The sequence below is a fragment of the Aedes aegypti genome, chromosome 2 (assembly GCF_002204515.2).
Source record: "Aedes aegypti strain LVP_AGWG chromosome 2, AaegL5.0 Primary Assembly, whole genome shotgun sequence".
NCBI lineage: Eukaryota > Metazoa > Arthropoda > Insecta > Diptera > Culicidae > Aedes > Aedes aegypti.
The window spans coordinates 464,263,442-464,281,824 of NC_035108.1; the positions used below are offsets into that span (position 1 = coordinate 464,263,442).

General features: G+C 36.2%; 1 protein-coding gene and 1 long non-coding RNA gene across 5 annotated transcripts in view; one reads left to right on the top strand and one right to left on the bottom strand.

Annotated features, from left to right (window-relative positions):
• LOC5568195 (protein phosphatase 1 regulatory subunit 14B) overlaps positions 1-18,383 on the bottom strand; it is a 228,362-nt gene that overhangs the window by 77,668 nt on the left and 132,311 nt on the right. Inside the window, exon 3 of one of the 3 annotated variants that reach the window (XM_021848236.1) lies at positions 12,271-12,330. The exons of the other annotated variants lie outside the window; for them this stretch is intronic. The gene's annotated coding sequence lies outside the window, so the exon portion shown is untranslated. The remainder of the gene's footprint in view (positions 1-12,270; positions 12,331-18,383) is intronic. 3 annotated transcript variants of the gene reach the window in all.
• On the top strand, positions 642-16,832 carry LOC110677219. 2 transcript variants are annotated; one of them, XR_002501032.1, is made up of 3 exons: positions 642-1,079; positions 16,153-16,529; positions 16,612-16,832. It is a non-coding gene; the product is annotated as an uncharacterized LOC110677219 (long non-coding RNA). The 2 variants fall into 2 exon arrangements; XR_002501031.1 differs by having other exon boundaries at positions 16,153-16,832.

The window sequence follows — 18,383 nt, forward strand, 5'->3', positions numbered from 1 at the left end:
GGAGGGGAAGAGTACAGTTTTTCGATCCATCTTTTTTTCGTATGTTTTGTTGTTTCCAATTTTCCTGCGTTGCTTTCTTCTCCCCGTTGTTGGTATTTCCATTTTTTCCCGAGTTGTTTACGTTTACGTTGGTGTCGGTTTTGATCTTACATTCGCGTTCGTGCTCACGCAGATCGATCATCAGAGCAATGTGGAGCAGCTTTGATTCGACCGGACGGTTTTAATCAGCGATAATTGGCGATGATTTTTCTATTTAAACCTAATCAATTTTCACGAAATTGCTTTCGTTTGTCGTCGGTGAAAGGAATTGCCCTCTGGGTTTTATCGTGAAAGTTATTTTGTGATAAATTCAGCGAAAATCATAAAGCATGCGAAAAGAATTTCGTGGGTTGCTTGGATGATAGGGTGACTTAGCTTTTGTTGATTTTTTCGGCAGCTTTGTTCTCTTCGTCATAAGTGGCATCTTACTGACGAGTTTTAAAAAAATTGCCAACCCCTCACTGACCAAGAGAACAAAACTGCCGAAAATATAAAAGATCCCTTAATTCGTGTTTCGAGTAACTCAGTTTTGATGATGATGATGATGATGATGATGATGATGATTATTTAGCCACCATCAGCGCAAGGATTACCTATGGCTGCAGAATCATACCGGGATGGAATGATCTACCTGATGGTTTCGAGTAACTCAGTTCTGATTATTAAATTTTCAAGGGGGTTATCTTCAGAAATTACAACATAACTAAACAAATCTAATCACGCTCCTAATTACTTTACAGCAGTCATTTCCGATAATTTATTGCTCCCTGGACGATAAGAACTGAAACATCTTCAGTAGGCGCATTTGCGGGGCACCAGTAAACCTACTGTCGCTGCCAACTCATCCATTTCACCCAAACGGGAACATATGGAACAATGGCAATTCCCGAGTCAAAGATAACCACGGATAATGACACTAAATTTGTCGGAGATGTAGGATGGGATGCTCTCGTTGTTGTCATCATATAAATCAAAGAAGGCTGGTTGCTTTGGATATCTAGCTGTGAGGAGAAAGACATTAGGGGCTGTGCATTGATTACGTAAGACAATTTTCAGAGCTTTTCAATTAAATATCCTTAATTCCCATGATAATTTCTAAAGCATTTTAGAATAACTAATGAATTTTAAAGAGAATCAAACAAGTAGGTTTTAGTATTGTTCGTCCTAATTGCTTACCTTTTGACAGATACGTGTATTTTGATGACTTATCATTTGTAGTCTTCTTCAGTGTTAGTTACTCGTATCCACTAACTGAGACTGAAAAAGACTTCAAGTGGTAGTCAAAGATCGCGTATATTTCAAAAGATAAGCAGATTGGGCGGAACTGAAAGGTACGATACTCAAATCTAATTTTTTGATTCTCTCTGTTGAGATTTTCCTCAGAGGGCTCGGGTACCTAAATGAGTTAATATTTTAAGTAAATGAATGGTCCAGGATGGTCCAGGAGACATCCTGACAAGTTTCTAAAGAAGTCATGGAAATGATTCTAATCCATCATGTGGAAGCTGCGTCAGTAGATTAACATGCTCAACAAATCGATCGCAAAACGATGTCTTCGTCGTGTAGCAAAAGCCATTTCTAATAATACAAATTGTTTGTTTTCCTCATTTCGCGTTTGTATATTGGCAACGATTTACTCGACATGTCGATACATATGGTCGTGCTTACACTCTCTGGCAGTAACTAATAGAGAGGATGACGCAAACAAACGGCATCGGCGATGGAAATGCGGCATTCGCTATTTCTGGCCGGCTGTACTCGCAAGTGCAACGCGAGCGACAGCAGCGTTAATTAAAATAAAATCAGTCTCGAGAGCGTGCTCCAATCTTTCCATCCTAGTTGGCTTTTGATATGGTGATTAGCGACGACTTGTCATTTCGCGTGGTATGATAATACATGTCTGTAGTAACAGGAATGGCGCGTCTACCAATGAGATGGATTGTGGGATGATTGTACAATAACTTGCGGTCTAATGCAAAATTTATGGGCAAAAATGAGTTTTTCAATTGCCTTATTCTCAATACATACTCACTGGGACATGCTTGTAGTGAATTGTCTTTTTCTCGAGTCCATTCTTCACATAGTTTTGATAATGATTGTTATTTCAAAAATACTAATTTTCACTTGTTTTACAGAAACAAGTTTATTTCCTCCAAAACACACCAACAAACTGACTTCTGTTTTTCTTACTCAGGAACGACTGCCTACTACGATCTGAATTAGTATCATTCCTTCAACATCGAGAAAATTCTTATTAAATTTGAATTATATCTTCCTTGCCTTTCACTATCCCTACAATGCTTATCTGCTCAGTGTTCCGAGTACTACCTCTAATGGTTTTAGAACCAGAAGGCCCAAAGACAAATAAAACTGCGCAAAATTATTTTATCTTAAACACAAAACGCCGAATGTTAAAACGTTGAAAGGATAAAACGTCGAAGGGACAAAACGACAAAAGGACAAAACGTCAAAAAAAAAAAAAAATGATGGAAACGAAATTTCGTGAAGAATGAGTCTAGCAATCAATGGTACAATTTCACCGCTTTCGACGTTTTGAGATTTGACGCTTTAGAATTCGACGTTTTGTCTTTCGACATGTTGTCCTTTAACCCCAAAAACCAGCTCTTTACTTAATTTATCTTTCTATATAAATGAAATGTTTGTATGTCACGAAATAGCATGATACCGAGTCAATCGATTTACGTTATTCGTTTGCAGTTGCATTCCCCAAGGGTTGTGACGTGTTAGTGTGGAATAATATTTGCGAAAAACTCATCGAAAAAGTTGAAAAAAAAACGGTAACTTGAATTTGACATTTTGTGTAGGGATTTTCCACGGCCTGCAGCCTTTTGGACAGTACAAAGTAGGCCGGACCAGTGGCGTACCTAGATTTCTAGGGGTCCCAAAATTCATCATACCAGTAAAAAATAACATCTAAATCGTGAAGGTAAAATCCAATTTGGAAGATGTGTAAATCGAAAATTTTTAGGAGCCCCTTGGTCAACTAGTGTATGTATATTTCAAAGTCCATTTAAATTTTGCAAAAAATATACAAAATCATGTCTAATCAGATCAAGTATTTTGATTTACCTTGCCTGAAAAAATCACGGTTTTGGTTTCATAGTTAAATACGTTATTCTTTTCTTCAAATAAATATACCTGTATAACCGCGGCCCCCCTTGGTAGCTAATGTTATCTTGTTAATTTGTATCTTGTACTTTATATAGTTCTAACACGAATTAAAACAACTCCATCTCTAATAGAGCTGTTTGAGATCTAGTGATGACTATTCAATATACTAAATGGAAGATTACCCAAAAAGATTTTTATAGTTTTTCAAAGGTAATCCTCCCCGATTAGCTTTACGGCTGATGGCTATTGGTTGCCGTTCACGGTTTCAAAGATTTGACGGGAAAAGAAGTCTGTTAGTGGGGTATAGCTGGACGGTGCATAATTTTTACATCAATGCTGGTTGCTTTCAAATAAACTTAACAATGGACAAGCTTGATTCAATCTATTTGACTGCTTTGAACAGCTTTGAACTATGGATCGATGCACGAGTTCACTAATTTGACGTTTGAGCGGTGTCAAATTCACTCGTTACCATGGCTACCTAAATAATACGGCACCGCACAAAAGTCAAGCAGTGAACTCGTGCATTGGTCCATTTTGAAACGTCATAAATAGTTTTCAAAGCATACGCCTGCTGATTTTAGTGAGTGTGCAAATTGTATCTAGCAAATGAACAATTTCATTAGAATCTAAAAATTCGTGCAACGGTCATTGCTCTAAAACTGTCCATTCACTTTTATGCATTTCCTAATCCTCTATAGATTCTCACCAACAGAGCTGTCCAGAACTTATTGGAAACGTTTTTACAATGCTTCAAAATTCTTTTGTTACTGCGACTATTGTCGGCAGCCTTTACCATAAGAACTGCGAGTTGATCTGTTGTTCTAAAATCGGCAACTTGAATTCAATCGCATTTTGAACCATTTTTGTTTCAATTAATGAGAACTATCGCAAATTTTTTCGTTCTGTCTTGATAGTTTTATCAGGATGAAGTTGATAGAACAAAGCATCATCTGAATGTATTGATTGAAAAATACTATTAATTGACTTCAGTATTGGTTGCTGAGAATATTTGAATGGTACCGAAGTCGTAAATTTCCCTACCTAGTTTTATTTATATACGAATTATTATTTTTGAGAGCTTCTTTGAAATAATTAAACTTTCAATTATATTCCTACGAATTTATCCTAAGAATCTTCAATTAACTTATACTTCAACAGTTTATATGATAAAACAAATTACTTAAAAGAGGTTTGTGGTCTCTTATACTTTGTTTGAAATAAAAAATGAAATTACTAACAATAATAACATAATTTTGCGGATTGAATTTCATGACAATATAAAATTAAGTTATTTGAAATACATAGATGAGCATGAGCATTGATGACCGTACAATTCGTAGTTGCTACTCCGTGATTGACCAGAACAATCGAAGTTGCACAGAGATTTAATGAATGGGGCTTGGTATTAGCTTACCATTCTTCAATGTGCACAAATCGAGAGCTCAAATTTATAAAGTCAATAACGGCGCCGGCCACGTCCTTACGGTCATCGGGGAAGGGAAGGAATGTTAGTTAGGCAACCGTTGTTACTTGAGACCGAGTATACCTCTGCATCTCCACAGTTGTCATGGAAAGGATATTGGGTTATCCCAGGTAAAGATCTGGGACTCACCAATGGTTGGTGATGCGATTCATGATATCATCACGCCTAATCGGATTCGCGATATGTTTTGATAATCGCAGTGTACGCCGAACAAGTGTTCATTACTCGCCCACGCAGGAGCAAGCGACGCGATCAATAGATCAAACACTACTAACGATCCGCGGCGCTTTTACCTTTCATTACGCGAGCGACGCGCGACATGTTTGATCCTGCCCTCATCACCCGTCCCCGCAGGAGCAAGCGTCAAGATCGAAGGATCAAACACAACTCATAAAATAAAATTATTTGAATTACAAACCGAAAACTCAGATCTATTCAAATACCTAAATTTGCCAGTTTAAATCCAACAAACATTTTTATACGATTAGAGCAGAATAAATCACTCTGATGCATATTCCGGCTGGAGAAATTGTTATTCGATAGCGAATATTACTTAGGATGTTATTCCAGGAGAAAATGTTAGTTGTTCTCTCTCAATATTTTCTTTTCTCTTGTTCGAATTCTTGGCAATTCAATTATTAGGAAAATAATTTGGCATTATATAATCATTTACTTCTATACGATCCGATGAACATATCACTTCATTTATTGCCATAGAAAAAGAGTTAATTTTACTGTGAAAAATAATTCATTCAAACGACTACACCTGGGAGGGAGGCTTACACGAAATATGAAACTTTTTTTTTTCAAACTACAAGATAACTCCAACTTGCCAAAGACAATCGAGGCAGACTTGATGAAAATCGCTAGTTTTATTTTGTTATGTACATTTCAAAACGATGATTTATGAAAATTTTCTTTTAGAGAACTTTCAAAAGTGCACTTTTTTGCTGGAACTGTCAAAAAGCATCTCAAATGTTTTTTTCAAGTTATGGACGTTTTTCGTTCTAACACATATTATTTTCAAAATTCAATTTATCTCTTCAAATAACAGAACAGAATAAAAGATTATCCTTTCAATGTCGTCAAAAGATTTAAGATCTGTTGGCGCCTTTCAGAGATATCGACATTTGAAAACAACATTTTTTTTTCGATGATCATCTCTGATAACTCTGCAACCATAAGAGATAGAACAGTAGTGACGAAAAGTAGTGCAATTGAATGTTTAAAAAGTTTTTGCGAGAAATTCTCGCCTTTACTAATTAGGGGAAGGGGTGGTAAAATGAACACCTTAAGGATATCATCTTGTTTCTAATAGAAAAACGAGGAGTTTCTATAGTTCTATCGCACAACATCAAAGGTAGGGATGTTATCTAAAGCAGCAACATGAATTCAGACTAAACTAGTTAAATTTTCACATATTTTTATCACTAGCAAAAAACTATGCAAATGTTCATTTTACCTGCACTATATGGGTAAAATGAAAACAAATATTTTTGAAAATTTTCATTGCATAATCCGAAAATATATCTATTAAGGATTGTAACCCATTTAAAAAGAAATTTTAAAATATTATAATTGACATAATTAACATCATATCATAATTCACCTCACTGAAAAATCTCAAGACCTCCGAACGAAAATTTAAGTCGGTTCTAATTTTCAAACGGGATTTTCTAAATTCTTAGTTTTCGTTGATATTTTCACTTCAATTGACCTCTGTATCAACCCGAACACACCGATTTATGCTGTAAATCATCCGTGCTTGATAAAAATTAATTGAAATTTGATTTTTCTCGGTAAAAAGCACGGTGTTCATTTTACCACCCCTGTTCATTTTACCACCACTTCCCCTATTGAGAATAAACTGAGTTTGCAGGACCAAGCTAACTTTATTGTCAAAAAAGTCATATTTTGTGAACTTTTAGCTGAGAAGCCAAGCTCTGTCTCAGTCAGGACGTAATGCCAAGAAGAATAATAAAAAAATCTTGTGAACATAAGAGATGGAAATTTGGGATTACCGGCAAAGTTGCTCCAAGTCGATTATTCTAAAATATTGTAGAACATTGTATTGGTCTAAGCCACTGTTTCCCAAACTTTTTTGATTTTCACCCCCTTGAGGACAATTATAGAATCGCTCCCTTATATAAAATTTATATTTTGGTATTAAATAATCGCTATACTGTGTTAAGATTCTGATCCGAATCTTATCATAAGTGTAAAAAAAATATTCAAACTGTTCTATTTTCTGATGGAGTACTTTACATGCGATGAAAATATGGCCATTTTTTTTTATTTAAAAACATATATGACCGGTGTTCAGATAGACTAGACTAGGGGATATTTTGACTTTGTAAAAATGAGATGAAGACTACATAAATTCTGATCGTTTTTTCTGATCTTTAGTTTTGTTTTCATTGTGAAGGTTGGACAATAAATGGGATAACACCTTAAAATTTTCAAAACAACAATAAAACTCTGTTTTTGGATGACTTTGTAATTTAATTTAATTTAGTTTAATTGATTTAATAGTGTAGTAGGACGATAATGCATCCATATTTCTTATGGACAAATCAGAGTCACATTTTTCCAAAAGTTTTTAAATGACACCCTTTTTTCACTTTTTTTAAATATAAACAATATCCATTACCCACACTTACAAAACCTACAAATTGTCGAAATTCTCGTTCGCTAAATTTGTCAACATGCTGAGGCAACTATAATAATTTTGATATTTCGGATACCGCATCAATGAAAAAGTTCCAATGTATCTGAAGGATTGACAAATTATAGACACAATACCTTCAGTTTGTTTTTAAGGAAGGGTTGAAAATTTTGTTATGTATCAGCTTATTGTAGTAATAATTCGCAGATAATTCAGTTTTGATCAAACTTCTTGAAGAGCTTAAGAATGAAAATAAACACAACTTAGATGTATATAAGTGTGAAAACCACTGATATTCTCAGTGTTAATACGAATCAAACTAAGTTACTGCTCTGTAGTTGTATGATGTGTAGTGTTGCATTTCAAGAATATACTTGGAAAGCCTTATAATTTTTCGGCTCTGGGGGGTTTTGACCCCCATGACATGGCTTTGCTTTATTGCCGCGGACTCTAACCACTCGGTCAAGGAAGGCCCGAGTATTGTACTTTCCAATTTCGCCCTAATTGATTATCTTTTGATAGATACGCGTATTTCGACTACCACATGCGGCTCATTTATTGATTAAAGAGAATGTAAACAAAGAGATCCTCTTATAAGCTGTTTCTTCACCGCTTAGGCCTTTAACCTGGTTTAATCGTATGGGTAAACGTGGTTTACAGCTTAAGCGAAGGTGAAGAAATCGACCCTTAATGTTAGATAGGTCCTATTGAAAAGTTACGCAAGATCTGTCAAAAGATACACTGAACGAAATCTCCCGCCTTCAATTGAATGATTTTTGTCTCATCCAAGCCCCATACCTATTTTCAGACACAAACAAGATGATTTTCATTGCTGTCAAAATCATTTGTTAACAAATAGCATCGTATGAAAATCATCCAGTCGAAAAATGATTTATGTTGAAGTAAAATATCTTTAAAATTGAATGATTTTCACACACACATGTAAACAAACCACATTGCATTCTTTTTCGCGATTTAAAAGAAATCTAATTGAAAATAAGTAACACTGCGGAACACGTTTTTGTCTCCAGCACCAAAATACCGCTATTAACTTAATTAGGGGTTGCTGAATCCATTGCCGTTTCAGAAATATCATAGCACGTCTAGTTTTAGAGATATTGGCTGTTGAAAATGCAAAAATTGACTATTTCAGCCAACTTGCATGCAAGTTTGTCAGCTTGTAAGGCAATTTATTTGCTTAATTTGCCACAGAATTCATACTTTATATGTATAACAATACTTATCATCAAAGTTTATAATACTTTCGATGCGGAAAAGTTATTTTTTAATTGTTCATACAATTATTGTATTTTGCTATATAGAAACGATGAATTTTGTATGGAGACTGCAAGCATGTTGAAAAAACGGCCTAATCGAAATTTTATCGTGTAATTTCAATCAAATTATATCTGAAATGAAAGTTCAAAGTCTATTTTGCATGCTTGGTGGATTAGATTACAAAAAAGATTGATGAAATGTACTTTAAATTTCTTGTAAACATCAATAAAATCAATATTTTATACAACTTTGGCGACCTGTAGCTCAAAATTGTGATGTGGTGGAACATTTCTGGGAATGGCATCAGATTCAACAACCTCAAATCTATTAGAGAAACATAATTTGATCCTTGAGACACGCAAAAATGTCATTTTTGTAACGCTGTCTAATCAGCCATTGGTGGTTTCCACAAGTCATCATTCATTTTGATGATAATAGGCAATATAAAAATCAATTAACGCCTAGCTGTTTGAAGTAATCTGGAAGTGGCCGCATTATCCACTCCAATGTCCAGGACTATCGGTTCCTGGAAAATAATTAACAAATTACAAGTAAATATACTTCCGAATACTTTCATCAAAATGAGCAATTACCTGCGTAACCCGCGAAGAAACGCCAAGTTCCGCTGCTGCCGCCATGTTTTTGTTTAGATTGACAAGGATGATTTCAAGTCAAGGATCATTTCTTGAAAGATTCGCGAATTAGGCGAAACTTGCAAAATGCACTCTTAAAAATATCTAATTTTACATGAGACTTAATCCTAATTGCACACAAATAATTGAGGACGTAAACATAAATATCACTTATATTTACGTTTTATTCGATGCACTCAGAACCCAACATTCATTTTCATGCCACTTTCAAGAAAATAAGTACAGTTTTTAGTTTTACATGAGTCAAACCACAAAAATTGACACAGATCTTAGTTATGAATGTTACAAGACGTAAATTTACATGTTATTTGACTATGTTGATAGCGTCAGGCAATTGACCGAGTCAAACGTCAAGTGTTGGCGGTGCCGCTCTTCACGTTTTCAAATTATCTAAAATTTTATTGATTTTGTTCTTTCGGAAAGTAAAACTAACTGTGAATCGTATAAAGTGGTTTTATAACAAGTGTTTGTGCAAGAAAACCAGGAAGTGTTGTGTGATGAAGTAAGTTAGAATATGTGTATAGTTTGTCTCCCAGTACCGTCACCAACAGCAACCATCAAAATATGAACCTGAACGGGGGAGACAGTATGGATTTTTTTTTTCCAATTTGATCAATTGCATGCGGAACTACCGGGATATCAACATGAATGCAATGCACCATAGATCTTGAGCCTTTATTTGATCAGCAGTAAGTGTAGCCAGTGCAAATATTGTTGATTAATATTGTGAAACAGCATCCCATAATGAATGACACAAAATGATCCTTTTCCTGGAAAGTCAACAGATTCAACAGAACAGAAGTTTTTTGAATTGAATATGTGTATGGAACTTAACCGTGATTTCCTCATTCAAGCACTTCCGCCGATAATCGCTACAAGGTAAATATTTCCATTTTTTATTGTGTGAACGAATCCATCGCTACGATCACCTTTTTCAATTTTTATTGCATCTGTTCTGAGAACCGCTTCACACAAAAACGAATACACGGCATGACGTGAAATGAGATCATCGCATCTTACTTTTACGTCATGTCGTGAATTTTTTTTTGGCTTGGTGTGATCATGTAATTTTAAGATCGGATGTAAATGTATGTCAAATGATTCGCTTCTTTTATGTGCATCTAAGTGGATTGAAATTTACACGAAATTTTCGAAGAGTGTGTACACAATTTAAGAAACTATAGCGATGAAATTGTAGCTTAATTGTCTATTCACTGCACTTGAACTTTTCCCCTTACGATAATTTTACTATTCAAAAAACGCAAATTTGTAGGAGACGAAACTTCACCTCATGCAAAACCATACACTGTATTGATTACGCCTGTGTTTTTGTTTATCAAAGTGATGGGCGCATCTGAAATCGAAATCAAAACACGGCGAGAGTAAACGGCGACACTGCAAACAAAAAATAAACAAGGCGTACATGGCGGGCTTAATTGAAAGCAGAATGAAAACACGGCGCACAAGTAATAGGCGACACTGAAAATAATATCGATTACAGGCTCATAACATTGGGCGATACTGACATTCTTGAGTGCGTTTAAGGCGAAACCTTATAATATTTTTTTATTACGAAATAGCTAAGAAAATTGAAGGAGGTGTGTGTGGTATTGATGATGATTTTGAAACTAGGTTTATGAAATGTGTTTATGAACACATTGTCATACGGATGTTTACTGAAAGTAATCATGAAATTGGATGATTTTTGTTCAGCATTCGGTAGGTGCATCATATTGTTTGAAAATCATGTATGATTTATAGCCATGTGAATTACAAATCATTTAATTCGTGATAGGAGCTTTTGTTCAGTGTATGTTGGAGCATTATGAGAGTGTCGTTAGAGTTGCCGTTCACATTATTGTGACATAATAAAATATCTCTAGCTCTGGACAACACGCCTTTTCCTATAATATATATCCATAAATGATTGTAACCTATTCAAAGAGAAATCTAAAGGTATCAAATTTATTTTTCTCTGTAAAAGGTATGGTGTTCATTTTACCAATATTTTTTCCACCACTTCCCCTAACTTAATTTCAGTGAGTGTCATATAACATATTAGCACTGGATCATGCTCTTACAAAAATGATACGTCTCAGAAGCAAGGGAATTCGTTTAGTCGATAAAACTGTAAATATGGAGTCGTTTTCCGTTTCGTTATCCAAAGTGGATTTTCGAAGGCCATGCGTCCCATTTCGTGGAAGGTAAAGGTTTTCCAAGACGAAACGAGATCGACTGAATTGTCGGATAATCTTTGTTTTTTTGGCTTTTCATCTCGAAAGCTCAACATCCATGCTGAGGTGAGGCCTAGAAGTGGAGGAGAAGCTAAGTTTCAAGTAAGGTTTTATCGTTTGAAATCATGTAATGCTTAGAAAGCAATTCTGCATATTCAAGCACTTTAGATTTATGAAATTATGATTTAGCGAAAACAGAGCTATTTAATTTCATTACATTTGTCCTGACATGAAATTTTATTATTTATATTTATTATTTTATTTAGTTTTTAAGCAACAAATGAAGACTTTGTCCAGTATAGTTCAATTTAAATTTAGAATCAATGACTAGTAATCGTATACCATGCCTATTTAAGAATTCCATACACCTATCGACATTTTGAAGGCCCATAAATGTGTTTATATGTTCTGAATACATCTGCCTATATATCTGAATATCTACTTACTTCACAATAATGTACAAACAGTGGAGATATTTAGTTTCCAATTTTACTTGAAACATGTTTTGATAACTAGATAAATTTTGGAGAAACAGGAGTTCTGGAGTTCCCCTTTAAGCTAGGTATGCTGTTCAGCTCAAGAAAAGTAAATATTTCTGCGGAAAGGAATTTAACTGCGTACTGCGATCAAAGAAAAATGCCTTTTTTGAGCATTTCTTGCAAGAAAATTCCCACGCATCGAGATAGGCGATTACTTTTCTGTTGAAGTGCATACTTCCCATTTTTGAATAGTGTATCTAGTTGGATCTAGAACATTTACATGTTTCAGATCTATAGACCATACCTTGTCATGTTACGTCACATCAGTCTCATACTTCAATCCGTGATGTTTTGACTCACGTACCTAAAAAAAAGAAGAGAAAAAACAAATGTTTAGTTTCCTTTGTTTGAATTTCAAGAGATGTCCAAGCCGTATCAACCCAGAGAGCCATAAAAAAACGTCGAAAAACAACAACCATATAACAATGTCTGTCACTGACAATCTCGTGCATAAAATCCACTCAGTCATATGATAATTACTCGGGACAAGCAGATTGCGTGGTCGCTGTAATGCATCCACGGATGATAGAAAGGATAAACGTGCGGAGGGACAACAGCATTCGTAAGCCACAAATCACAGATGGCCATGGCTCTGTACGACCATCATCCAGCACTAGCCTAGCCTACTACTGCTGCAGTAGATGTTGCGTGATGAAAACAGCAAGCGATTTGTAACCTCGGATTTGCCGACAACTAGTCTGGTGGCTCCGCAGCGGCAAAATAGAATGTAGGAGAGTCCACTCCGACAATCAAACCGGTTGTCGCCCGGGGATTGACCCGCTTCTTTTTTATTGTGGGAACCGGGGAATGGATTTCTCACGCCGCCAATCTGGGGCCGATACAGTTTGACGTATTTAGTAATGATGGGCTTTAATCTGTCCGTAAAATAGGGAAAGATAGGGGAGCTCTAAAACGGATCGAAATGAAAGCCGGTAACAGACGATTAGCGGGTTATTAATTACAGGCAACGACGGTTGTCAAAAACGAGATTCGAGGGAGAAACGAAAGTTTTAGGAATTACTTTCCCTTTTGCAATGACATTACTATAATACAGAAAGATCTGTAGATGATTGGAGTGCAAATTTCAATTGTCAATCACTGAAGTATATCGTGTCGGAAGCATTTTCAAATGTGTCAATTTTCCACATCTAAATTAATGGTTGCATACTTCAAAAGATCTACATGCGCTGAAAACATGTTGAGCGAAATGCTTTGTAATCCGATCTCACGCTGACACGGTTGTACGGATCCCAATGTTCTGTCCAAGGCAACTTCGATTTGTTGATTGATACTCCACGTAACGCGTTTTCCTCATCAGTTGTAATCGGCGAAGGCTTGCAGGGAGGACGGCTTAGTATGAATAATACGACGATCACCCGTTCAGTGATTTGTTGTCGTTATGGGAACCACTAGCACCATAGTTTCCATACCACATATGCCGGCCTACTGACTGTGAGAAAATCATTAAATCCGCTTTGTCTTAAACCACCATTTGGCCTACTGCGTTGATTGGAATTACTTTCAACATTAGTCTATTAGCTACGGTCAATAGTTTTAGCCTTACCTTTTTTTATGGCCCACTATGCATAAATGTGGTATTGGTTGAGTAATGATCTTATGGTGGAGCTGACGCAAGTTCTGGAATGATTCACCCGTCTAGAGAAGTTTACACCACGAGCTCGTTATTTTCACTCAGAGAAATCATAATCCTTTGTTCTATAAAGTGGATCTACTCATTGACTTGCAGTAACTACACTCTAGAGAACAAAGAATTTTACTTCCTCAACAAGCTGGTGTATTTTTTTTAAGAGTGTAGAAGCTGTACTGAAGAAAGCACACAAACCTATGGTGGTCGGTTCGGGAACCGTCAAACGCGTCAAAGCTATTACTGACCAACTTAGAAAGCCTACTCGGATAATATTTACAATCAACAAGCAATCCACGCCTTGTTTTAGGTTGTTATCTCGTCAAGTAAACTTCACGTCGTAAGCAGCATTATCAGTGCCGAGTGTGAATAATGGCATTCTAACGGCCATTAACGGTCTCTTGGGCGTCTTACGATTTTGATTAATGGCGTTCCATATAATTGGCAGGGCTCGAGAGCAAAGCAAATTATTCATCCATTATGGATTCAGGAACGACAATCTGTGCGATTGTGACAGCGCTCAGTAAATCAGTCAGTCGCGGAAACGTCGAGATAACGTCAGACTGTTTGAACAGCGCTTACTAGACCAAGTGACGCCAAATGTTGGTGTAAGGCTTAATATTGAATTTAGTAATGGATGGCTGTCTTTGTGATTGCGTCAAAAGAATAAAAAGAATCATCTTTAGATTAGAGTTTTGTTCTACTTCGTCGTAAGCGCTACAATTCGTCGTATCAAACTTTAAATGTTCCACCACGGCGGATATTGAAACTTACCTGCAACATAGATCCACTATCCAAGTGTAATTTTGTGAAAACTTTTATGGTTTGTACACTTGTACACCAAAAATGCAATAAAACTACTGTATTTCGGTAAATAACTTCAGTTCAATTATCCAACACAAGTTTCTTTCCGCCCCCCGTGGGTTACTTACTTCGCCGGGCACTTATTTTCACTATGGAATACCTTCGTACTTCATCACTGAAGGATTTCATTCCAATCACACGCCGTAAAAGTTCTATAAATCTCCAAATTTTACGAAATTTCCTCAGCGCCGCGTATAATTGAGAATGTAAACAAAGTTCAATCCGTCGTACTGAGAAAAAAAAAGCTTGTGCGCATCAATGTGTGCGCGACGCTCGACGTAAAAATACGGTTCCTTTGATTGTGTTGTTTTCGCTGTACTGTGAGCAAATGCCATAATTGTACGGTCAAAAGGAATTCTGTTCATATATTTGGGCTGAATTTTGATGACGAACAATTAATTTTAAAGGAAATTAGTATTAGTACTATCATGCTGAAGGAATGGGGAGATGCCCGTAGATCTATATATTCTAGTAAAACATTTTATTAAAGCGTTGATATGTTGTGTTTTAACCACTCAATACACACAGTGAGCCGTAAGTTGTGATACGAATCTGGAAACTGATTGCGACGGAGTTGAAAACGATACGACGGATTGAGAATACGATGCATTTTATTTGCACTATTTACAAAAATAGATCAAGATTTATCAAAATGTTATTGTACAATGCTAAAGCCGTTTTGAGAAAGAATTATTTGGCATCGGTTTGTATCAGCATCATTCACTGCAATACTGGGAAAATTGCAGTTCTCACTGATCAATGCTTAATACGATGGGTACTAGCACATCACCCTATACCCGTAATGAAACGGCTTCTCCGTCACCTTCAGAGGTCATCACTGGCACTGTTGATTGAAATTCATCGGTCACCTTTATTGGCGAGATTTTCCATTAAACATTAATGATCGGGGAAGGGAGCCTTTCATCTCGTTAAATGAATATTTCTAAGAAAGAGTTTTATCATCAAGCCCCTTGTTTGGCTTTCGTTTATTGCGTCACTTGGTGTGAACCGGAAAAAGTACCGTAAAACAGGAAAATTTTGATAGTTTTTAAAAAGAAAATTGCAATGGAACGCAGAAGCCATGATTTATGGATGTTATCTTTTATGCCTTATGCAGCAATAGGGTTCTAAATAAATATCTTCTTTTACTTTAAATCTTCCATAAAGTTTTTGAAACATTTGCCCTGTTAGAAATGTTTGATTAAAAATCTATAACTGATTACTGAGACGTCCAATTACATGCCTAAATGTGCTAACACTATAAGCCAATTTATTTATTTTCCCAGAGTTATTCCCAGAATATAATTGATAAGGAGTAGAAACGACTGTTTGAAGTATTCTAAGTTATAATTAACTGACTTGAATTAATGCTCTTCCTGTATATCAAACAATCATTGAGCAAAAAATTATGGGAATAGATTCTCATGGTAATCTATTGTATGATCACAATTACTCAAATGTTCTAATCTAAATAAAGAAAAAAGTTTTCAATTTGTTATCTCCTTCTGCTTGGATGCCCCTTGAAAAGACCGTAAACGCTAGGAAACTTAAGTAGAAAGGCACTATAAGACAAAAGTCGAGTGGAAATTAATTATTCACTGTGTTTTTTTTCTTTAGTGGACTGGACAACTGATGGACCGGCAACGATGGTGAATGGTTCAGGAAGTCACACTTGTTCTACGACGACGACGGTGACGACGACACAAGCAGCTGATAGCCACTCACTCAGCAGATAGCTCGGACACGACGAGAAAAGAACCATGATGAGGGCCTCAATTCATAAAAAGAATCGTGATGAGCTTGGACCCGTCCCGGGTAAGATAAGCTGAACACCAATAACTCGTTAATCATTGCGTCATCGTTCCCGTTAGCTTTATGTGGTCTCTGCAACTGGTCAGTGAAGAAGGGTTGCTGCCTTTAACGATGACAATTTTATGCAAAAAGAGTTGATAACAACTTACGTCGACCTCCCATAAATGTTTGTTATAAAACGGGTAATTACCAGCATTACTGATATCGAACCACAACAGGAGAAGTTACCCTACTCATCATGGTTTTTAATTCTACTTGTTCCAGTCAAACATGTGTAAAAGCAGTTGTTAATGCTGTGGATGTATTTCCTCCGTGATGGATGAGCTAAACAGCTGGAACGTGGTGAACTAGGGCCACATTGCATCCATGAGAATAAGGTTAAGAAGAGCGGTGCATCGGACAACCGGTTTGGCGATAAGTATATTAAGGCAGTAGGAACAAAAACTTGTAATATGGCTGCACTTCGTAGTAAAACTAGTTATTTATTGATGAACACTGAAAAAATAGAAGTAGCATACCAGTTCGAAGTCGAGTTCAACAGGAAACAGTATTTCAATAAATGTTTTTCTAGGACAGTCCTAAATCCGTATCCCTAATTAATTGTTGTATCAAAACTTTAGCTTAGGACGAAATATGTATTTTAATCAATATTGAAACCTATAACAATAAGTTTTTGTTTTTTTTAATATTATTATTTACATGTCGTCCGTTTTCAAATTTTAATTTAAATTAAACATAATGCCTTACACATATCGAGAAAATTAGGGAAAAAAGAGAGAGCTATTAAGAGCTATCGAACAATAGAGGGATCAGTAAGCGCTTTATGAAAAAGTTTAAGGACAGTGGAGAAGTTTTTTATATAAGAAGAAATACGAATCAGGTGTGCTAAAGCCCGTGATCCCGCAAATAGTAGGTTTGGTCCACAGAGACGAATGTTTCCTGTATTTATTACAGTCTGTTGTTGTATGGGCACCTTTTAGGCGTAGAAGCCAGAGACGAACCACAAAGGCGTTTGAATCCAGAAGCTTACTAAGACGTGCCTGGGATCCTACCCATCCCCCAGAACAAGTACAGCGACAGGGTACCCTACCTGAAGAGTTTACGCGTATTACATGGACTCCAGAGCTATTGCGTATCCTCCGGGTTGCCAGCAGAGACCGGCCGGTCCTGTAGTATAGTGTTGTGTCATGAGATAGAGTAGGCCATGCCCGAGAGATGTGACAGGAGGATTGGTGACTAATAAATCATTGTTAATTAGTACTGCGAAATGAACTGTTGGTTTCTATGGATCAATGCACGAGTTTACTAATTTGACGTTTGAGCGGTGCCGAATTCACTCGTTGCCATGGTCACGTAAATAACACGACACCGCTCAAACGTCAGATAGTGAACTCGTGCATTGGTCCATACTCTGCTACATTGGCGACGAAGATTAAAAAAAAAGTGTTCCTCGGTTTACTTTTATGCGATAATTGTTGATGAAAAGTGCAGAAAACGATGGTAAAAGTGTATACAGTACTACGAGAAGATGTATCCTAATATAAAGAACAATCAAGAGAACGGTTTTATGGAGAATAAGGATTAAGCTATGATCGAGCTTAAGATTTATATCCCAGTTTGAATGGTTCAACAGATCGAACCCAGTGAATCTACAGTTTTGAGTGGTTGGACAGATGCGTAAGGATTCTGGTAAGATAATGTCAATACAATATGAAGAGAAAATCGTGACAGTACGCAACACAGAAACACGATTCAAATTTAACTAAAAAGAAACATCGTGAGGTTGTATGAGGAGCCAACTGAAAATGAGTTAATTGTGTGGTTTGTGTGTCGTTAAAACTTGTTATTTGTATGTTATCAAAACTTGCTAGATACTTTTTATTTGACAGCATGTGTAAAGAAAATACAGTGTTTATAGTGGCTACGTACTGGATTAGTCAGAGCTACTTTGATCTAATTTTATAAAAAAAAGTAATTTATAAAATTGTTCCTGGAACAATATTTGTCATAATGAATTTTTCATACGGTATTGACTG